Genomic DNA, 25,236 nt, shown 5'->3' with positions numbered 1-25,236 from the left:
ACACATAATATCATATACATTAGATGCAAGTAACAATGTGGATTTCCAAATAGCAACAATCAATCATGGAAGGATGAGTGAGGGAATACAAGGAGGGAAAACTGCCATGGAATTCCTCACTAGGTATAGGACCTCATGAAGGACGGATGGTGGAAGGGCACATGATGCTAACAAGGATGGTATATCCACTGTTGGGCCTAGGTGGAGGATCACTTTTGGCAACCTAGTGTAGTTTCCCCTCCAACCTCTACATTGATTGATTGTTGGGATGGATTCAAGGGAGTCTCAATTATAAATTACAAGAGGCTGATTAAGGATGGCATGAAGGTGGAAAACAACTATAGGCCTCCACACTAGCTACACCACCTTGCAAAAGATGGATGGATGGCGGAAGGCCACATAAGGCCAAGAGTGATGGTATATCCACATTTGGGCCATGGTAGAGTATCATTTTGGGCACAATATCATGTCTCCTTGTCCAAGCTCCATTATGGTTAAACACAAATAATAAATATGTTATATGATTAGGATTACTATGAATATATGCTTTTTAACCATCGTAATGGTTGATCTTATGAATTGTATTTGGAGCAATTGTCTAGCATGATTGTAGAATCTCGGTAAGGATCTATCTTGCTTTTACATTCTTTGGGTAAAGTTATATCTATAACTATATTATGTTCCCTGTTTCATTGAATTCGTAACTCTAGGGTCAACTACAGGGTAATCACAAAAGGAGACATTACAATCCTACCTTATCCATCTTTACCACTCTTCCACACTTCTATAATTTTTACTGTAGGGTGAATTGGATTTGTGATGTCCCCATTGTTAGCAAATGTGATTTGTATACAATTAGCTTAGTTTCTAAGTTCTTTTGAAGGCTAATTTCTAACAAAAGGGATATTCAAAGTTCTTGGAAAAAAAGTTTCAAGCTTATTGAGTAGTAGTTGTTGGTAGTGAGCTTAGTTGGCCCTACTGAACTTAGTGATGCTCTTAGAATGAGGTTACGACCTTTTGAGAGTTCTCCAGACTTCATGGCGGTGCAAGCTATTTTCAGTCAATTATCTAGTTGTGTTTGATCAATGTCCTAAGTCTTCAATATCATTTCAATTTTTTCTTCAGCTTGTTTAATTATTCAATTATTAATTAATTAATCTGTTAAGTTTCCTAATGGCGAGAAATAATGAAGGACAACTTAGCGTAACAACTTGTTATCAAGGTTTTAAGATGACCTTTAAGTCGGATTCCTAGGCTTGGAGTTATTTGCTCATGAAAATTAATATTCATTCACCAAAATGGTTTTTGAGAGAAATAAATTAGTAAATTTTAGATTTGGTTAATTTCCTCCAAAGTTTTGGGGTATGGGAATCGCAAAAGGTGAGACACCTTCATTTCATTGCTAGTTGCTCTTTATCATTAGCTTCTTTTCTATTAGATAATGTTTTCACAGCATAGTTGGTTGGGGAAGTCTTTGTGTAAAGTGTATAATGATGTTTTGTATCAACTGTACTGTCATCAACAACTCAGTATACGGATACAGTCCAGAATATGACCGATTTATGTCATCAGTTTCTTTTGTCACCCTTAACAGTGAATTTGGTGTAGTAGGAGTTCTATTGAAATGCTTTGAGCTGTATACAGTTTGTTTCTGTTGGCTGTTGAATTGCAGAAGGTGAAACACCTTCATTTGATTGCTAATTTCTCTTTATCATTACTTTCTTTTCGATTAGATAATGTTTTCATGGCAGAGTTGGTTGAGAAAGTCATTGTGTAAAGAGTATAATGATGTTTTGTATCTATTGTATTGTCATCAACAACAACCCACTATACTGATACAGTCCAGAATATAACTGATTTATACTATCAGTTTCTTTTGTCACCCTTATGTTGTAATATTAATTGCAGTTGGTCGTTTCTCCCTAGAGCCAAATGCCCACCTACCACCCCTGACGGATTGCAGAACAGTCATAAACATTTATCACTAGTAGGTAAGTTTTCAAATTCAGAAATGAGGGGGAAAACATTTTTGGTAGAAGACAAAAGGAATGTTCTATTCCATTCGACTAGAAGACAGAGAGAGTTCAACAGAGCAGAGAAGTTGCAGAGAAAATGTGGAAAGGAAGTGATCAACAGATTTGGTTATTGCAGAGACAGAGGAAGCTTATTCTGTGACTACAGTTGCACGTGCTTTCTGTGTCATCCTGTAAGTTCATAGTTTGTTGTTTTGATTCAACTTGTTGAAGCAGTGATTGCTTTAGGCATTGTAATATGCAACCATTAGAGCTGTAAGTTTGAAGTTTAAAGTTTGAAGTTTTTCTAGTTTTAAGTTTTAGGATTATTTTAGGAGTTTCTGGTTGAAGCCGAATGCTCCCAGATTTTTTAATGATTTAATCCAAGTTGAATAGAAAGCAAGCAGGCATACTTGAATCCATTTGTCTCCTTCTATTCATTGCATTTTAAAAGTTTTATTTGGAAGCTTCAGGTTCTGGATTTTTGGTTTTAATGGTGAAAATATTCACGTCATAAGTCTGCACTTGGTATTGTCTTTGGTAGAAGTCATCTGCAGTGGCTACCGAGTTCACTGGGTGCCTTCTTCTACCGAGCTTCACCCTCCTGAGGCTACCGGGTTCACTCGGCATCCACACTACCGAGCTCACTCGGTATCTAGTGTCTATCGAGTTCTTCATTTATCGAGTTGTTTCTTCATCTACCGAGTTGCTCTTCTACCGAGCTCACTCGACATCTTTTGGCTACCGAGTTGCTTGCTCTTCATTTACCGAGCTCACTCGGTAACCTCTCCTGCCACTCAGTTTCTTAAGTGTTGAGCAAATTTTTGGCACTCGGTAATAGTTTTTTGCCGAGCAGATCTTTAGGGTTAGGGTTGTGAGTTTTGATTTTGTTTTAATATTTCTCACATGGTATTAGAGCTTTGAGGCCCCACATCCACAGTGAGTTAGGGCAAAGTTCTTTTTTTGGGATATTTGACATGGCAGGAGATCCAGGAAAGATATGGCCGCAGCCACCACTATTCAATGGGCAAAATTATGATACATGGGCAAAAAAGATGAAAACCATAATGGTTGCTAATGATTTATGGGAGTTTTTGGTTAATGGATTCAATGATGTGACAGACCCAACTCAGTATGCTGCTCTCACAAATGCATAAAAGACTCATTTGAAAGAGTCAAGGAGGAAAGATGCAAAAGCATTAAGTCTTATTGAAGCAGCAATGACAGAGACTATATTCTCAAAGATTGCAGCAACAAATTATGCAAAGAAAGCTTGGGATATCCTTGAGACAGACTTCAAGAGGACTGATAAAGTTCGTACTATAAAGCTACAGAATATAAGGAGGGAGTTTGGGAACTTTCAGATAAAGGAAAATGAATCAGTTGCAGATTTCAGTTCAAGGACCTCCAATGTGATTAACCAACTGAAGTCAAATGGAGAAGACTATCAAGAGCAGAGGATAGTGGAGAAGATATTGAGAAGTTTACCTCATAAATATGACAATTTGGTCATGACCATAGAAGAGGCAAAAGACCTCATTGTTTTGACAATGGATGAGTTGATGGGTACTCTTCAAACCCATGAGCATAAGATTAATAGATCTACATCTTCTACTTCCCAAGAGCAAGCATTCAAGGCTCAGTCAAATCCAAAAGGAAGGGGGGAGAGGAAGAAATGGCTTAGGAAGGAACTCTAGAGGCAGAGGTCGAGGTAATGGAGGACAAAGAAATGCTGCAGCAGAAAGCTCAAGAAGAGCAGATGGAGCAAGTAGCTCACAAAATACTTCAATAGGAGGTAAGAAAAACTATAACTCAAATAAGAGTAATGCAGAATGCTACTACTGCCATAAATATGGCCATTATGCAAGTGAATGCTGGAAGAAGCAAAATGATCTATTATGGTCCGCATCAAGAAAGGTGAGAAGAAGGAAATATAAAATGTTTATTTCGCCCCTGGTATGAAGCACAATTTGATGAGCATTGGTCAACTCATTCAAAATGGATACAAAGTGTTGATGGAGAAATGATGGGAGCAAGAACCTACTTGCAGCAGTTCAAATGACAAAGAACAGAATGTTTCCCTTGAGGATAGAGACATGTTTCTCATATCAAGTTGGTGCTACACCTCCCACACAATCATCTCTAAGGAGTGTGATTGAAGACCCCTCGCAGCTATGGCACCTCAGGTATGGTCATCTTGGCTATGCTGGTTTAAATTTATTGTCAAATAAAAGAATGGTAGAAGGTTTGCCACGTATAGGAAATTCATGTGACAAGTGTGAGGCTTGTATTTTGGATAAGCAACATAGGCTTCCCTTTAATTCTGAAAATTCTAGGAGGGCTAGATATCCATTAGAGTTAGTGCATATTGACCTAGTCGGTCCTATGCAAGTTACTTCCATTGTGGGGAGTACTTATTTCATGACATTTATAGATGATTTCAGTCGTAGGACATGGGTGTATTTTTTAAAGAACAAATCTGAAGCATTTGAAAAATTTGTAGAATTTAAAGCCCAGGCTGAAAGAGAATGTGGACATTATATCAAGGTCCTAAGATCAGATAGAGGAGGGGAGTATACCTCCAATTCTTTTGTAAATTTTTGCAGTAAACATGGTATAAAGAAAGAGCTCACAGCCAGCTATACACCATAGCAGAATGGAGTGGCTGAAAGAAAGAACATGACCACTGTTGAAATGGCAAGGAGCATGATGAAAGAGAAAGGTCTCCCAGTTGAATTTTGGGGAGAGGCTGTGGCAACAGTAGTTTACCTAATTAATAGGTGTCCTACAAAGGAAGTCCGTGATAAGATTCCAATGGAAGCATGGTCACGAGGAAGATGGACAGTTGAACACCTGAGGGTGTTTAGATGTGTTGCATATGCACATGTGCCTAAAGAGCAAAGACAGAAATTTGATGACAAAGGTTGGAAATGCATTTTCACAGGGTATAGCCCAGAATCAAAGGCATACAAATTGTATGACCCATTGAACAACAAGATGACTCTTTCAAGAGATGTGGAATTTCTTGAATATCAGTCTTGGTATGGTCCAACTGATGGGTCACCAAGCACTTCAAGTAAAGTGCCATTTATGGATGAAGAGGATGTTGATGAACTACAAGAAGAAGGAGCAGATAGAAGAAAAGGCAAGCAACCTCAGTCATTACCGAGCTCCTCTAGGCATGACCGAGTGTTAATGCCAAGCAGGAGCAGTGAAGATTCTGATCCCACACTCTCCTCCTTATTACCAAGAAAAACCAAGAGTCTTAGGGAGATATACCAAGATGAAAGGTATGAAGATTATGATTAGAGTGTTAAATTTTGCATTATTTTCTCATAGTGATCCAATATATTTTGAAGAAGCTATTAAGAAGAATAAATGGTGTAAGGCCATGGATGAGGAAATAGATGCTATAGAAAGAAATGAGACATGGGAGCTAACTGAATTGCCTTCCAAGAAGCAAGTGATTGGAGTGAAATGGGTCTACAAGATCAAATGTAATGTTGAGGGCAAGATTGATAGGCATAAGGCAAGGCACCTGGTAGTCAAGGGCTACAAATAGCAGTATGGCAGAGACTATGATGAGACATATGCCCTTGTTGCAAGAATGGAAACCGTGCGTGATGTCATAGCAATTGCAGCTCAGCACAAATGGAAGGTATTTCAAATGGATGTGAAATCTGCCTTCCTAAATGGTGTATTGAAAGAAGAAGTGTATGTGGAGCAGCCACCTGGTTATGAAGTAGCAGGTGAAGAGAATAAAGTATATAGATTGAAGAGAGCTCTTTATGGGCTCAAGCAAGCTCCAAGGGCATGGTATAGTAGGATTGACTCATATTTGATGAGCAATGGCTTTAGCAAAAGCAATGGTGAGCCTACTTTCTACATCAAGGCAACAAATGGAAATGTATTGATTGTTGTCTTGTATGTAGATGATTTAATTTTTACTGGTAATGACAAGACTCTAATTGGTGAGTTCAAAGAGGTCATGAAAAATGAATTTGAGATGATAGACCTAGGTCTCTTGAAATACTTTTTAGGCATAGAAGTAAAACAAATGCATGATGGCATCTTCATCTCTTAAGAAAAGTATGTAGGGCAGATCTTGGAGAGATTTAAAATGCAGAACAGTAAGGCAGCCCCCACACCAACATCAGTAGGTCTGAAGTTAAGCAAGGAAGACTCTAGCAAGAGAGTGGATCCAACACTATACAAGAGTATGGTTGGAAGTTTAATGTACTTAACTGCAACTCGGCCATACCTAATGTATGCAGTAAGTCTGATTTCCAAATTTATGAAAACATCAAAGGTTTCCCATTGGCAAGCGGGAAAAAGGATCCTAAGGTATGTGAAAGGTACCAAGGGATTTGGGATTTTGTATACTGCAAATGATGATTTCAAGTTGGTGGGTTATACTGATAGTGATTGGGTTGGAAGTATAGATGATAGGAATATGGGATCGGGTGCAATTTCATGGGCATCCAAGAAGCAACCTATTGTTGCTCAATCTACAATAGAGGTTGAGTATATAGCAGCAAATGCAGCAGCATGTCAAGCTATCTGGTTATGGAGGATCTTGACAGATTTGAATGAAAGGCAAGAGGATGGAACCACAATTTATTGTTAGAACGTCTCATCAATTGCATTGTCTAAGAATACAGTCTTCCATGGGAGAAGCAAGCATATTGAAATCAGATTTCACTTCATCATAGAGTTGGTGGAGAATGGGGATATCAAAATGAAATTTTGTAAGTCTGAGCAGTAGCTACCAGACATTTTCACCAAGCCATTAGGTATTGGAATTTTTGTACACCTAAGAGAAAGTCTTGGTGTAGTTGATTTGGATCAACAGTGATCCTTGTTTGTTTGGCTCGGGACAAAGGGTGAGTGTTGGAATATTAATTGTAGTTGGTCGTTTCTCCCTGGAGCCAAATGCCCACCTACCACCCCTGACGGATTGTAGAACAGTCATAAACATTTATCACTGGTAGGTGAGTTTTAAAATTCAGAAATGAGGGGGAAAACATTTTTGGCAGAAGATAAAAGAAATGTACTATTCCATTCGACCAGAAGACAGAGAGAGTTCAGCAGAGCGGAGAAGTTGCAGAGAAAAGTTGGAAAGGAAGTGATTAGCAGATTTGGTTATTGCAGAGACAGAGGAAGCTTATTCCGTGACTACAATTCCAAGTGCTTTCTGTGTCATCCTGTAAGTTCATAGTTTGTTGTTTTGATTCGACCTGTTGAAGCAATGATTGCTCTAGGCATTGTAGTATGCAACCATTAGAGTTGTAAGTTTGAAGTTTAAAGTTTGAAGTTTTAGGGTTATTTTAGGATTTTCTGGTTGAAGCTGAATGCTCCCAAATTTTGTAATGATTTAATCCAATTTGAATAGAAAGCAAGCAGACATACTTGAATCCATTTGTGTCCTATTCATTGCATTTGAAAAGTTTTATTTGAAACCTTCAAGTTCTGGATTTCTGGTTTTAATGTTGAAAATATTCACATAATAAGTCTGCACTCGGTATTGTCTTTGGTAGAAGTCATCTGTAGTAGCTACCGAGTTCACTCGGTGCCTTCTTCTACCGAGCTTCACCCTGCTGTGGCTACTGAGTTCACTCGGCATCCGCACTACCGAGCTCACTCCGTATCTAGTGTCTACCGAGTTCTTCATTTACCAAGTTGTTTCTTCATCTACCGAGCTCACTCGACATCCTTTGGCTACTGAGTTGCTTGCTCTTCATTTACCGAGCTCACTCGGTAACCTCTCCTGCCACTCAGTTTCTTAAGTGCCGAGCAAATTTCTGGCACTCGGTAATAGTTTTTTGCCAAGCAGATCTTTAGGGTTAGGGTTGTGAGTTTTGATCTTGTTTGATATTTCTTACACCTTAATGGCGAATTTGGTGTAGTAGTAGTTTTATTGAAATGCTTTGAGCTGTATACAGTTTGGTTTTGTTTGCTGTGTTAGTGCACTTATTTATAGAGTTTGTAGAGTTTCACCAGAAATGTTTCAGTTTGATTTGTTAGTAGTACAACAGTAAGCAATTCTTGACAGCCCCTCACCAGTTTATTCCTCATTGTTTATCGAAGTTATATTGCCGTTGTTTCAAATTTGGGCAAGTTGCTCATGATATTTGACATTATTCTAGGTTGTCACAGAAGCTTTCCATTACCTACACTTTATATCAGAAATCACTCCACTTTACAGTGTTATAATGCATATAAACCGACCTCTTTAATGGTACTGTAGAAGAGATATAATTTCTATCCCTCTCAATATCATAGACATAATTGGATTGTGTTTAGACAACCCTTCATATCAAGGTTTTCTTAACTTGGCAACTTGGAATCTCTATTTCCTTTGGCGTGTGTTAATAATTGCCATTGTATGCTCTATAAATGTCATTACTTTGTGTTTTGTGTGCCTTATTTATTTGTTTTGTGTTTTATTTCCCTTATGTGTTTGCATCTTGTCTTTTTCTTTGCGTGTTGGTTGTTTTCCATGCACCTTGTGTTTATGCTTTGTGTGTTTTACATTCATGGCTGGTTTGTGTTTTCTTTATTCTTTCTAATATTGTGTGTGCTTCATATTGCATATGGTTGATATGTGCCTGAAAATGCTAATTATGAAATGATACTTCAATATAGTGTACCAAATATAGTTGAATGTAGAAAATTGAAATGCGATTCATGAACCATAAGTTCAAACTTGAAACTTGAAATTTCATAACCATTACCAATGACCATTGAACTTAGGAAAATACTCATAGTGAAACCTTTAAACATAATAATGATAATGATAAATGACAAATATAAGCCATACACAGTACCATGCAAGTCAACCATTGACTATCAATTTATCAAATGAGAAAGATTGAAGATTCAAAATTCATGGTTCAAATATGATATATCATAAAGATGCTCATGATAACAATGAGCTGAGTAGCACAAAACCATGAAATGAAATAATGTTTCATGGCCATATCAAAGTGAGTACAATCAACAAAATGTCAATAATGAGAATGTATGGGTGGGAGCTCTCTAATCATCCCCTATACTGAAGTCCTCATCACTAGAACTACTAGATCCTCATGGGTAAGATCCCCATCCTCCAAAGGAACACCAACTAGCCCTATATTGGCTTCTGATGCATTGTAATCCTCATCAATCTGAGTCAGATCCTTTGGCTCTACATCCCATCGTACTGCTGGGCACTCATTGTACTCGCATGTCTTGCGATGTTTGAGCCTTAAGAAACCATGTACAACAACAAACTTCTCCATAAGTCTGTTCCTCTTAACAGAGTGGATGAAGCTATAGGTGCACCAATTCCTCTCTGTAGATGAGGAGCTAGAAATCTGAGATAGAAAAGTTGGAAGTTACAACTTACAAGCAAACGTTCATACAATTTGTGACAAATGATAAATGATAATTCAATAAATTACAAATTAGTAAAGTAAAACTTTTGAAGTTAAGATTATAAAGAGTTGGAACTACAAACTTAAGAAAGCATTGAGATGGCTAGTGAGGTGATCTTTGACTTCTGTGGTCCATGACATTTCCACCACCAAATGGGATTCTTTTGTGCCATAGTTTTGAGATCCACCTTTGCAATGTTTGAGTATCCTACAAGTTACAAGTTTACAACATAATATTAAAATAAGTTATAACTTATTAGCAATAATTAAAAGAACTTATAATTATAAAGAGCTTAGAACACTGAATCAAGAATTAAGGATCACCTATAAGATTGGGAAATTCTGACCACTCGGTGCATAAAAACACAGTTGGAGCACAACCATCATTGGAGGGTATTGGATGGAACAATGATGTACATGAGGGGATAGTGGGCTCTTTTAGTGGCCCATGGATCCATGCATGGGCCGCACCTACCCGTGGCAGGCTGTTAGGCTTAGCTTCCACATCCGTTGGTTCTAGTAGACCACAAAACTCTTCTATTGATGGTTATTTTGTGCATAGAAACACATTTGGAGCACAACCATCACTAGAGGGTACTAGATGGAACCATGATGTACATGAGCAACTTGACATTTAATGTGCTGATTTTTGTTGTTTAACAACCTCTCCTTCAATGTTGCAGCAAGTCCATATTTTTTGAATTTTGTGACTGGTTGTACAGTAGTGGGAAAGGGCTACAAGCCAGCTACTCTTGCGGCCTTGAGTGGGAGGTTAGTTTACTTGTTTCAAACCTTAATACTTTTACAATTTTACAATTTACTTATTTTTCTTGAAAGTAATTTTCTTAAGATCAAACTTGTGTACTTAATCTCATTTTTTATTTTGTGTTTGTAGATTGCCAAAAGATGTTGTTTCTAGGGTTAAAGATGTGGTTGAAGAGAAAAAGTTACAATGGAAATAGTATGGCTGAACCATAGTTCAGAAGGATGGAGAGATGGAAGAAACTAAACCATCGTCACTTTTTAGTTTCTTGGAAGAATCAAGTAGTCTTTCTTAAATCCTTGGATGCCTCGAACAAGATAAAGACGAATAGACTTCAGCTCTAATGCCAGCGAATGTTGTGATGGAGGTTGGGGTAAAATATGTGGTGCAAATCATAACCGACAATGTAGTGGCATATGTGGTAGTAGGTAGGATCTTACAAGAAAAACATAACACACTCTTTTGGTCTCCTTGAACTAGTACATTTGGGGGTAATTTTCGACGTTAGTTTTCAACGACAAGCCAATTTGGCTTGTCAAATTCATTTAAAAAAAAAATGATCCCGATAACTTCGAAATTTCAATGATAGTTAAGATTGATGTCAAACTTTTGATGTTGTCGGGGATATAAACAAAAAAAGAGTGAAACTTCATTTCATATCACGTGGCAAAGTGCGGGCGGGAGGCTTCAGGCATGACCAATTAAGAGATTTTCAACGCCATCAAGGTAAGGTTGATGGATTCATTTGCATTATTTGCATCCTCTTCTATTTGGAACTTGCTTTCAAGGTAAGGTCTTGTCCTCTTCTTTTTGCTTGCTTAATTTCAACGTAAGGGTTGAACGTATTTTTCATTTTCATTGCAAGGGTTGAAGGTAATTTTTTGTTTGCAACTTGCTTAATATCAGGGTAAGGATTCAAGGTAACTTTTACTTTGGCCATCGATTATGGCAATTTAGACATTGTTCATATTGCCCAATTTCGAATAGATTGCCCAATTAATCTGAACATATACCCTAGAAAAAAATTGGGAGACTTGTGGACATTAAGCTATTTCTCTTCCTTGATCTCCTAGTGAGAGTGTTAGTGAGGAATCTTCCATGGAGGTGTTGATACCTTGGTAATGGATATGTATGATCCCCATCCCAAGGACGTCCTTGTCTCACGTGGGGTTGGGGGCCAGGATGCATCCCCATGTAACACTACAAATTTGGCTTGATATGTTTGAGACGAGTAGTTTACTAGATGATTATACCTATTTTGAAAATGAAATTGCTAGGTGAATTTTTAGGAGACTATATTTACCAACATATGTTTACAAATGGACACAAGTAGAAAAATTATATTCACTTTCCAATATTGTGGAACCAATGGAAACCCTCAAAATAAACTATCACAATATACTTTCTCCAAGAGGAAAGAGTGAACAATTTTTTCATGCTCAATACTCAACACACTAGAGAGAATATTTTATTTTCTTGATAAAAAAGCCAATGACACAATAATGTCCAATAATCAATTCATACACCTTCTATCAGTCCCATAGACAAAGGTTTATATTACTTGAAAATCAGATATCCAGATTGACTGTCTAAGAACTTGCAGCCAAACAACCAAAAAACAAAAAGATTAAGTTTGTCAAAGTCTTTGCAATCTAACGTCAACCTTTGAATTAATATTTTTGTTCAACGATAAGTATCACTGCATCTTACAACTAAAATATACAACTTTAGCATATGTAAGTCTTATGTCACTCACATTGTAAGTTAGATTAAATAATAATAAACAAATAAATCTTGAGCATGCACAAAAAACTTTTACATGTGTACTTTTTCTTCCTGAAGGTTATGATAATTATAATTCTTCAAAGATATATGCATCGCCCTTTCAAGTAACTGAAAGCAATCAGATTTCACTTTAGAAAGATTTTAACCAATGCTCTAATTCTATTGTCAAGGATCTATTTATATACCAAGTCTATAGATGAAAACTGCTTTGTGGCAATTACTTGTTATCCAATCAGCCCCAAAAAAGTCTTGACCCACACTATTAGTCATTGTTGTTGTTCTATAGATTGCCATATTAATTGGAGTTTATATAATAACTAAAGGACTTCAAATTAAAGAATAGATATATGCCCAAAAAGTGTGTCATATAGTGCATATACAAGAGGGTACCAACTCTCCTGTGTAAACAGTAATCAATTGGGATTGAATCTTTGCTTGCCATGCCAACTATGTATTACTATTAGTAACAAGTGGCAATCAAAAAAGTTGGGTGGTAGATAATTGAAATATATTCGTCAAGGGAAAGGATGACACTTTTATACTATAATTCACATATTAAGAACTAACCTCTACTATTGTCACAAAAGTATTTAGTGAAGGAATATAAAATATATAATGATGATACAATAATCTCAATTACATTCATTTTTGCATTACATCCTGAGAATACATTGTCGATATGTACAATTGATAGAATATAACTGCAAAAATTAAGGAGAAAGGAAGGAGGAGAGTGGTGTAAGTATCAATGTAGAAATTTTGAACGATTTTTAATAAGGTAAAAATTGTTTTAGAGACTTGAGGTGTTGATTTGCAATTATGATGTGTTTCATTTTAATAAGAAATTAGTGTTTGTAAGGTATTGATTGAGCCTACATCGTGGGAACTGGGATCTACTTTGATTGAATATGGAATTATTTTTTTATGCATTAAAATTGACAACTTAAAAGAAACAAATCAAATAGCAGAATGTTGGTGACCATTTCAGCCTATTGTTATGTAGTTTGTGGTCAATTTATTTTCCTACAACAAAAGATGGATAGGTTGCAAAATCAAACACCTAATGCCTTAACATAGAAAAAAAATGTTGAACAATATATTCTTTCTAGTATTTCAACACAACAAGAAAGTGAAAAACACATTGTGAAAGATTGTGGCTCAGAAAATAAACAAGGGAAAATGTAATCTTGGTTATAAGGGTTTTGCTCAGTCTTATGTCCCTAAGTATTTGAAACCTATCAAATATATCTCTAAAGGACTTTTGAATTCGTGTCAATTAAAAGCTTCCTCTACCAATTTTTAATTTGGTTCAACCAAAATCATGTTCTAATTGTGGTCATCATGGTCATGTATCAATTTCTTGTTTTCATCTAAATCCCTATTAGTATGAAGAGATAAATGAGGTGATAAAATTGCATACGCAGATGTATGTATGTATGTGTATATATATGTAAGTATGTATATGTTATGGTGGGATGAAGACCGAATCAGCAAGAGTAAGGATTTTCCCACCAAAATGATTGCTATTTCGTTCCAAATTTGTACAGTACTATTCCAACCCCAGTCTAGGTTGAAGATAATCAATTTATAGGTCACAACTCTTAACCTTACAATTCCATCCTTCCATGTTCGATCAAAATATTGATCTGACTGTTACAATTCCAGATTGCAAGAAAAATTGCAAAAAGTTGCATGACAACTTTTATTGCATTTTTTGCAATTTTTACAACTTTTACACAAACTTAAAATAAAAGACTCCACATGCCTTCAAAACAATACCACAATATGCAAAAGGATTATAAAACATAAAAATGGAGACTTTTGGTCAACTCATAATGTTTGACCAATCGTTGACCAACCTTTGACTTGCCTATAACCTTATTACATGTAAACAACTTGCCTAAATGCATGTTTGAGATTGTCTAAACTATTTTGTGTCAACTTGGACACTTATTGATCACCTTCCATACTATCCTACATGGTGTTTGACCACCTTATTTAGGACCTAGGGCCCTTGCACCAAGATCTAGGATTTTGTTGTTGTGCCCTTTTGATCAATGTATGTATGTATATGTATGAGATATAAACCAACAAAAAAGTGAAACTTCATTTCATATCATGCTACAAAGTGCGGGCGAGAGGCTTTAGGCATGACCAATTAAGAGATTTTTAGCGCCATTAAGGTAAGGTTGATGGATTCATTTTCATTATCCATGTCCTCGTCTGTTTGGAGCTTGCTCTCAAGGTTAGGTCTGGTCCTCTTCTGTTTGCTTGCGTGATATCTCTTTTATGTGAATGCCTACTGATGGTCCAATTTGTTGTGCCCTTTTGATTGATATATATATATATATATATATATATATATATATATATATATATATATATATATATATACATACATACATATATATATATATACATATACATACATACATATATACATATACATACATACATATATATATATATACATACATACATATATATATATATACATACATACATATATATACATACATACATACATACATACATACATACATATATATATACATACATACATACATACATATATATATATATATATATATATATATATATATATATATATACGTACATATGTATGTATATATATATATATATATATATACGTACATATGTATGTATATATATATATATATACATACGTACATATGTATGTATATATATATATGTGTGTGTGTGTGTGTGTGTGTGTGTGTAAACAATAAAACTCAACAGGTAGCATGGCCACGATTTTTTAAACTTAACTCTATAAGGAATGAGTTAGGACGTATACAAGTCAATTGGTCTAGTTGCTGATTAGCTGGGTTGATTACAAATTCCTATAGAACTGTCATCAGATTAGATACAATAAAATGAACAATCAGTTGTTCCCAGCTAGCATTAACTTGACTGGTCTATTTAGAGCCATTGATTATTGTCACAAGCTTTAAAACATAACTATATAAGGCGTGAGTTAGGACGTATCTAGGTTAACCTTGCATTAACTGTAAACTACAACACAAAGGTTAAACTAGGGTATTACAGGATTGTAATTATAGAAAACTGCCTGATTCGCCCTAGTGGGTGTATGCCAACGAAGAGCTGTATTAGGTGAGTAACGCTCACCAGTGGTTATAGGAATATAGCTACATCAAAATAATTAGAAACCAGAACTACATATTCATTAGAGTGAGTAGTTCAAGGGTCTTGATCCCGTGTATACGAGTATGTAGGCAACCTGGTAGATGGAGTATGCCTCCAGTGTGTAGACACCTTGGACATAGTTCGGTAGCCTTGGACATAGTTAGGTAGCATGGATCATCATAATGCAGTATGCACTTTCTCTGGCCTTACCTCGTGGATGTAATAGTTCAAAAACTTTCTACCAAGTTGAATGAAGTATAGAATCAATGCTAATGCTATATTGTTCAAAATTAATGCCAATATTTATATTGTATAATTCATTTGATTTGTTTAGATGCCATCTGTACTAAATAGATAGTAATATTTAATTATTTAATTATTATCGATTATATACAATATACTACTAATGCTTGTATCTTTATATTTGTTAGAATTTTATAGCCTGAATATTTTCTTCTAAAGAAAGTCAATGCCTAACAATATGGACCCAGAACAAAATAAGGCGATAATTGCTAGATTGTGGTCACAATTCAAAAGAAATAGTGATGGAAAATGTCATTGTCTTTGCAAAAAATGCAAGGGCTTAAAGAGTCGAAGAATTGTAATCACAACAGCTGAGAGACATTGTAGGCAACATGATCACATTGAAGGGGGAAATGATTTTTGTCCTCTGGTGAATGTGAATTTTGAATTGGTGGAACATGGAGGTGTGAATATCGAAGTAGAAGGTAATGCTCCCATGGAAGAAGACGATCATGAGGCTGAGAACACAATTGAAGATATTTGTATTGGTGCAATTGATAATGTGCCAGAGAACAAGATTGAAGAAGATGTTAGTGACGATGATAGTCGTGCATCTAATGATGATGATGAAGAGAACCTTGATATACCTGTAATTGACAAGGCATACAAGCCCTCGCACCAAGGCTCCCAAACAACACTTCTCTCCACTGTATTATTGCTTGTAAACTTCAAGGTTATGAGTGGTATATCTAATGTAGCAATCTTACGTATGCTAAGGTATAGTGTCATTTTTTGTCATACCCAAATATTTCTATATGGCAAAAACACAACTATTTTTGTTTTTGATGTAGAAATTAAAGGTAATAAATTTAATCTATCCTTAAACTTGGAGGTGATGAAGAATGGTAATGGAACGAAGTTTGTTTTACTCAGAATCTAGATTTCGAGTTCCCTATGAGGTGATTACCTGGTTGCTAGTTACTGAATGCAAACTAAGTTAAGACGTTATGATTATTAGCCCTTTTCTTCTACACTCAATTGAGACACTATGATGAGCAAGTGAGATTCAAAATTTGTGGCAATGTAGCAGTAAAAGATCTGAGGTTGCAACGAGAAGATGTTTTATCATTTAATCATTTTATTTTCATTAGTATTAGGATTGTCATTATATTAATATTATTATTATTATCATTATTTAATTATTATTATAATTATATCTTTAAAAAAAAAAACTATACCTTCCATTCTCATTATACGCCTTTTATTTAACTTGCTAACATTATTATTATTTAACATTAAATTTAAGGCACTTTTTGTTTTTGTTTTTTGAAATCATTGTGCAATTAATAATCAAATCAATTATCGTCTAATCCTATACCTTCTTACTATGACACACATCTTCATCTACCAAAGCTAAAAAACAATAACAAGTAAATAATTATGTGACATAAACAAATCTAAAGTTTAATTTTTTTCCTATTTACTTAACTACCTCTAAGTCCATGTTACAAAACTACACCCTTAAAAATTTTGTTTATATCACATTATAAAAAAAAGTCAAAATACAATTACTCTAGACTACCCTGTTTACTAAGCTTCTAAAATTTCCTAAATATAAAAATCTTCTAAACTACTCAAATTTACATCCTATAACATATTTAATACAACTATAATTTTCTGTGCTATACTAATACTAATGACCCCAAGCTTTTAACCATAACCATAATTATTTATTATTTTCATATAACCCAAATCTATTAGTTACTTAACAAATTATCTAATAAATAATCATAATTCAATTAATATATTACATTCCCCATTAATTTCCTATATATGACATACTTTAAGATTATTAACTTTATGGAGTTCCTGAACATATTGTAGTCCTTTGGATCAATACTAACAATGCTTACATCCTATCCTATGTGGTTGCACCAAATCTCAATGTAATATTAAATTCATACATATTTTTATTTAAAATCAGCTCCTAATTCCATATCATATGTATGCCTACCCCTTCCTTAACATGTTCACTTTTCCCCATTCCCAAGCTAGGCACCTAGGAAGAAATGTGGGCTGGTCAGATCATGGCAATTATTAAAACTTTATACACACTCCACTCATTAAGATCTTGATCCTCCTTGTTGTTTCACGTACTCATAAAGCAAGTGGCATGAGGGAATGGGTAGTGGGTTTGATAAAATAGCCCCCCCTTCCTCATTAAATGTGATTTCCAACTTGAGGTGCCATATGATGGGGAAGTTCTATTTAGGACATGGACCATTATGAACCATTCTGAAAGATAATTGAATGGAGTATCAACCATTATGATACATGCATTATCGACCATTATTAGAATGGAGTATCAACCATTATGATACATGCATTATTAACCATTATGGACCGAGAATTATCGACCATTATGAAAGATATTGGAATGGAGTATCAAACAATACATGCATGTTTCAATGATCATATTATATATCATAAACAACATGAATTTGCAACAAAATGCCCTGATTTTCATATTAGTAGATATCGATCAAATCAAATAACAAAAAAAGGTGCCTCACAAGGTTCTTTGGTACATTTCCATTATTCCACGTTTGCAATGTTTATTTAGGTGTACTAGCTTGACACAATTTATGGATTACCATGCATGCGATAGAAGTCAAGATGACATTATGCAAATGCCTGCAGATGGTTTTGCATTAAAGGACATAGAAGATTGGTGACCAGTATTTAAGCAAGAACCTCGTAATCTGAAGCTTTCATTGGCAACAAATGGTATCAATCCTTTTGGAGAGATGAGGTCTATTTACTTGATCTGACTTGTTTTTGTTATTAACAATAACATTCCTCCTTGGATGTCCGTAAAGAGGGAACACATAATTTTGGCAATGATTGTACCAATTATTTTTCCATTTAATAGTCATGTAAATTAATTTATAAACAGAGTATCAAAATTGCTATAATAATTATGTTTTTTATGTTCATTCAACTAGGTAAGATCCAGGTGACCGATATGAATGTATATGTTGAGCCCTTGATTGATGAGTTGATGGAATGGGGTCACTATGTATGACATCTTTAGACCAATTGGTGAAAGGCAATCTCAATTCCGTGCAATGCTTGTATGGACTATACATGATGCCCCTAGACTAACACATTTTTGTGGTATGTAAAACTGTTAATGCATATGTTTTGTTGTATGTTTAAGTTGTGTGTGATAATTGTAAATATGAATTTTATAGTACACATGTATCCAATTATACACGATCTTGTAGGTCTTCAGATCAAGGAAAAATTTGCATTTCCAATTTGTAGTCCAAAGATGAAATCTCGTTGTTCAAAAAGTTTAGGAAAGCAGGTGTTCAATGAGCATAGACACTTTTTCCACAAAAATCATATGTATCGAATTGCCAAAAAATATCTTTTCAATGGGAAAGAAGAGACAACATCAAAGCCATGAAGAATGACACTTCACATGTGAAAGTTGGAATACAATATAATCAATTGTTGAGGTAATGTCATTCCATCTGATGCAGGTTTTCGTATGAAATTTAAATTTGGATACTATCTTTTTTTTACTAATGATATAATTGATGTTTATGAAGGTCGTCAAGGCATTGATGAGAAACTTCCAAAAGGACTTAAAAGCTATCCTAGACAATTTAGTAGGTTGCTATAGGACGAGCACCTCCCAATCGTGCATTTGTTTGATGCTATGCATATTGGAAAGAATGTAATAGGGACATTATGAAAAATATTGGATGGAAGGCTTGACAAAGAAAAGTTGGTCAAAATTTGCAATGACATTGATGAATCCAATCATGCATTGAAGTTTTTCATTGAATCAAATAGAGATGGAAGCTAGATTAATACAAGTGCTATTCCTTGGTTATTAATACAACAATAAACTGATGCGATATATGAAGCCATAAAAAAAACTAATTTCCCACAAAATTTGCTACAAACATAAGTAGTCTCATATCAAAGAAAGGTGATTTTGGGTTAGAGTTGAAAACGCATGATTGACATACTTTCGTCAAGGTAAAGTCATGTTCTTCCCTATTTACAATAAGTTTGTAAATCATCATGTATTTTTTATTGTTTTATTTTATAATATATTGAAAAGATCATTTTATTATTACTGCAGTATGTTCTACCTCTATCTCCCCCCCACAACTTCAACAACATGAGTGTCAAACACGTTATATATGATCTTGGGAAATACATGAGGTTAGAGGTGTTATTTGTTAGATTTCTTGTCTATAAGTGTTATTAGTCTCATTAATATATTTTTGCCTGATGAATATCTTCTAGGTGGTTGTCATCTAAAGAAATTGATAAAAAAGACATAAAGCAATAGAAGAGAAAAATTCCTCAGCTTTTGTGCGAGATGCAAAAGTGTCTAGCTTCAACTTTTTTCAATGCACAAGATCACTGCCTCACATATCTAATTGAGGAGATTGAATTGTGTGGACCTATACCGACTAGGTCAATGTGGATGGTTGATAGACATTTAAAGTTTTTGAAGGGTTTGGTTCGACAGAGAGCACATCCTGAGGGTTCCATGGTCGAGGGATATATGATCTACCAGACCATGGTTTACATTAGTGAATATCTTCCTAAGTTTGCATCAAAGATCCATATAGATCGCATTTGGGATCCCAACTCCATTAATAGATTCGAAGAGGAGTACTTAATGCGGAAAGGTAGATTGAGGAAAGTGAGAGGTAATTATAAGATGTTATTGTAGTTAGTTAATTCTTATCCATTATCAATATAAGTTGTTTCTAACTAGTTGATTTATTTTATACTGTTGTTCGTTAGTTGGATGCACTCCATTTGTATATTGCAAACAATCTTGATTGGATGATACTATGGATTGAACGATCTCAACTAAATGGTCGCTCATTAACATGAGAAGGTGTTGCTTGATTGGTTAAAGAAGCTCATCGTAATGGAGATTTCAATGTTACGCCAATGATAATTGATCTAACAAATGGTTTAAGAGGTGGAAAGGTACGTATAAGTTAATCTATCATGACCCATTTGATTAATATCAACTCAAGGATGGATGCATAATTTTGACATGTTTGAAAAATAATAGGTCAAGCACCACAAAGCTATGTACTACAATGGCTGTAAATTTCACATAAAAAGGTGGACGAGACTAAGAAAACTTGCGATTATGGGATAATTGCAATGTTTGAGGTCACCAATATTTTGTCTATAAGCGACATGCATCCTCAACAATATGAAAATAAATACTATGGCATTTTGGACGATATAATTGAGTGCGACTTTAATGCTTTCAAACAAGTTCTATTCGGTGTCAAATGGTACAAGCTACGACTAAATCAAAATGATCCTGATAGAATTGTTATTGAACATGATAATGGATTTACAATGATTAATACAAGGTCATTTGAGCTAGTTAGAAATGAGCCCTATGTTCATCCAAGCCAATGCGAGCAAGTGTTTTACTTTGGTGTTCTACATAAACCAAGTTGGTCATTTGTGATTAGACATGATTCAAGAGGAAGACTGGTAAAGTATAATGTGATTGAAGAAGAAGATGAAAGAGTAGATGATGATGATGATGGCTAAGATGGAGGAGATGATGTTGATGATGGGAAGATTAAGAAGGAGATGATGATGATGATGATGATGATGGAAAAGATGTTCATGATGATGCTGATGGCATTGATGATGATGATGATGGTGGTGGCGAAGATGATGGTGGTGATGGTGATGGTGATGATGATGATGACGACGATGACAACGATAATGATGGTCATAGTGATGATTTTGACGATTTGGATGATGATGGCGATAATGATGAAGTTCATGATGATGAGATGGATGAAGAAGATGATCAATGACATGATCAATGGAAATATATTAGGTGCTGATTACTTATAATATGGTTTTTGTAGAGGTAACCAATTGAAAAATATATAATGTTATGTTTTTTGCGATGTATGCATATTGTTGTGATTAGGTAAAAATAAGTTTTGAAAGGACTTGAAACCTTGTACATCAAAACTAAAGATATAACAATATAAGACCCAAATACAATAGTGTGAGTCACCAAACAAAGATAGGGAGCAACTAACAAAAGCCCACCACAACGGACATCCACAACAAGGGAGCTTAAGATTTAGAACCTCCCTTGTATGACCACAAATTCTTATCTAGAGGAGGGATGGGGAACTTAGATTTCTTTCCTTTTACCGCTATCCATCCATCCTCTAGCTTAGTCGCATCGTTCTACCAATCCCCACAAGAAATGAAGGAAACCACATGGCAGATTAGAGAAGTATCATCCAACAAAACACTCTCCCTAGGAGAGGCCAAAATGGGTGAACCTAGATCCAAAACATTTTGTACTGTAGGTCTAGAGACAACAGTAGGTCCAGGGACAACAGATAGAAAAGGGTCAACAATCAGAAATCAGGCCCAATAGTCTGGGAAGCAAGAGCCTCCACCAAAATAGGCTGATCCAAAGCATCAAGAGTAGTGTCCTTAAACCATCAGAAGCAAGAGACCCCACATCAGCTTGCTCCTAACCAAAAAAAAGATTTTGTAATCGTGTAATGCTTGTCAGACATGCCCGACCACCAAGAAGGCATTTGCTTTGATCTTGCCTTGTTAGAAGAACAATGAGCCGCCACATGGCCAGTCATGTGACATTTCCTGCATCGGAAGGGAACACCTTCATAATCCAGAATCTGAGTCCAGGTACCTCGCGGAGAACCCAGACAAATATTCTTAGGGAGACCCTTAGAGACATCCATCTCAACAAGAATACATGCAATCGTCAAATGAAGAACATCAGAGGTCACCGTGTCCCCAATCTGCAAGTCCCCAAGAGCCGCCCCAATGGATTCCAAAACAGAGTCCAACCAGAGATGCAAGGGGAGATTCAAAAGCCTAACCCAAACATGGATCTTAATGAAAGATTCTGAAAGTGGGTCAAAATCCTTATGCCAAGGTTTGGCCATCAAGGGGAAACATTCCTTCCAAGAGAAGCTGTAATCACACAAGATAGCCCTCCTATCTTCATGTTCATGTTATGTAATCACACAAGATGTATGCATATTGTTTATGTTATGTTCTATGCATAATTTGTAGCATAAGTATCATGTAATTTGTAATTAACTTAAGACAAATGATTTACATATGCAGGAAACTATACCCCTTTAATGAGGATCGTACAAAGTGACATGGATCGGAAGGTATAAGTTTATTACATGCTTGCTTTCTCTTTACTTTTGACATTAACTTTAGGAAAACATTATATCCTGATATTTCATTCCTTCAACTATATCTCTCATTTGATGGGCTCTAGGTACCACCAAATAGGTATCTGTCAGATTTGTCTTCCTCAAGTGAGGGAAATGCGGGAATAGAAGAGGATAGTGAGACATGTAGTAGGTCTATGAAAAAGAGACAAACTAGAGGGTAAAAGATTAGAAGAAAATTCAATAAATGCATGCAATTTTTCCTTGCTCAAGGGGGGTCATGTTCTTATAAAGATGAGACAAAGGGCAACATGAATGTTCCCTTGAGGTACACACATCTTGAGAAAGAATGGGTACCCAAGGAATTACCTCTAATTAACACTAATTTTGTGTTAATGAGAGGATATATCGCATAGCTCTATCATCATTACATGGTTTGGGCCTATTTTCAATGGATGACATAAAGGTCAGTTATACCAAGGTTGTTGAATTGATGGAGTATGTAGGACCTTGTTACAATTACAAAAACTGGATGCAGATAGTTCAATAAAAAAAAAAAAAAAGTGTAGGTATGCACTGTCAGCAAATTATCTACAATGAAAAAAAATGATCAAAGTAAAAGACTTGCTATGTACATTGATGGAAGACCAAAAGCAATAGGGAAAATTACATATTTTATAAATAGTACGCGTCTTGGGTCAACTAATAAGTGACCCAATTGTATTTTTGAGGTGCGTGAGGGAAATCATGTTTTTGTATGTGTGATAAAATCAATAAGTTTAGAGGAAGAGTTGCTAATAGATTACAATTTGAGTTGTACAGATACAAAAAAAGTTACTATAATGGGAGTTGTAAGTACTATATATGTAAAATTTAAACTAATTACTTCCAATTAGAACTCTAATATACAATGTACCATTTTAATAATAAGTCTTTTTGCTAAGTGGACTATTCCTTTGATTATGCCGATGTTTTTATATATATTCTTTGTCACAGGGCAACATGGTCGAGCCATCAAATGACAGAGTCAGGGATGTTGCTCCCACCCCTTCTCCAGCACAGGTAAACCTTTTGTATAAAAATTAATGCAATTTTAATTTTACAAAATGTCAGATTAGTATGTTACTTTTGTGAAGGTTTTGGACTTGTTTTGATTGTTTTATTGATATTTTTTGTCACAATTTGATTCATAGTGAAAGGGAAAGAAAAAGGAACAAATTGCACAACAACAATTACTTGCTGATATGGTAGCCACTGTATCATGCGATGATGACATCACATATAGAAGTGACCTTGTTAGCCTGTGTAAAAAGACCTTGATGAACACCAATCTACAAATTCTTGGGCCTGTGATGGATCCAAATCCAATAGAAGAAAAAGAGGCCACAAGAAATGAATTGTGCCGTAAAGTACGCTGTCTAGAAGTAAGCAACAATGAGTCTTTTGCTAGGACAATAGTTCAATAAAGCTTTATGTTTTACACCAATTTATGGATCATGAACCACAATATGTATGTTTTGTTACATGATTTTTTGAGACCACACCGAGTTCATCCACCTGATGAGGGTACCGATGTACGTCCTACATTTATGTGATTTCAATTATCAATCATCAAAAGGGATATTATTTTCTTCATGATTATTATTGACAATTTTATATTACTATTGTCATGTTCACTCTTCTCCTTTACTTAACCACTTGTATTCATTCTTTGATACTTAAGATAATTGTTGTATGTGGAAAACTCATATATCTTTTCTAATTATAATTACCGAACCGTTATGATGATATTGTCTTAAATGTATATCCTCTTGACCAATTCCATGTCCATGAGCTTGTGATGATATGATTCTAATATCTATGTTGTACATAACAGTCGGTCATTGGTCATATGGTTTATTGCTGAAGGTTTCTTTTATACTGTCTGCTGGCTTTGAAGTGACTCAACATATGATTTATAAAGTTTCTCTCATTTAATGCATAGTACCCAATGTTGTCTTCTCTTCATTGCTTCTGCTCTATATTTTCTTGGTTAATGAATAATGACTCTTTAAATATAATACCGTTGTATATATAAATATCACTCTTGATTTATGTGCTCTTTAATGTTGACTATTCAATTTGCCAGATTGTTATTAATGTCAGTTGTTTCCATCTTGGCTTGCCCTATCTTATGTGTCTCCCCTTCATTTGCTATGTCCAATAGTAGTGCACTGCATTTGTTGACAAATGGATCTTATTTTTATATCTACAATTGTAGATGATGTTTCTTCTTGGTTAGTGTAAGGAACATATCCCTCCGTATCACAATTTTCAATGCACTCTTTAGTGAATCAGTTTGACCTTAAAGTTCAATTATGATTGGTGCATTCATACTTATTTGCAATGCTCAAATGCCAAGCAATGTATATGCAGGTCTTGATATAAATTTTCCTAATAAGCATAATTTTGACATAAACGATAACTTCTAACAATCACTCGAATTCTTTTGACATTAATGACAATATTTCCATCAGCTTCCTTATCAGATTCTGATTATTTCCATTTGCATATATTAATTTTTATATTAGAAATAGGATATTTTTGGTTCAAGTTTC

At 35.1% G+C, this 25,236-nt stretch overlaps 1 protein-coding gene across 2 annotated transcripts in view; it reads left to right on the top strand.

The window, feature by feature from the left end:
• LOC149569141 (uncharacterized) overlaps nucleotides 1-24,274 on the top strand; it is a 180,585-nt gene extending 156,311 nt beyond the window's left edge. Inside the window, exons 4-6 of one of the 2 annotated variants that reach the window (XR_016362711.1) lie at nucleotides 22,584-22,633; nucleotides 23,636-23,701; nucleotides 23,833-24,274. The gene's annotated coding sequence lies outside the window, so the exon portion shown is untranslated. The remainder of the gene's footprint in view (nucleotides 1-22,583; nucleotides 22,634-23,635; nucleotides 23,702-23,832) is intronic. The other variant, XR_016362710.1, reaches the window with a different exon arrangement.
• Nucleotides 24,275-25,236: the final 962 nt, after the last annotated feature.

This window comes from Cupressus sempervirens, chromosome 3 (genome assembly GCF_028749045.1).
Source record: "Cupressus sempervirens isolate cs-2001-9-10 chromosome 3, ASM2874904v1, whole genome shotgun sequence".
Classification (NCBI taxonomy): Eukaryota; Viridiplantae; Streptophyta; class Pinopsida; order Cupressales; family Cupressaceae; genus Cupressus; species Cupressus sempervirens.
The sequence above is the reverse complement of the archived record's forward strand: the minus strand, read 5'-3'. Positions and strand labels throughout refer to the sequence as shown.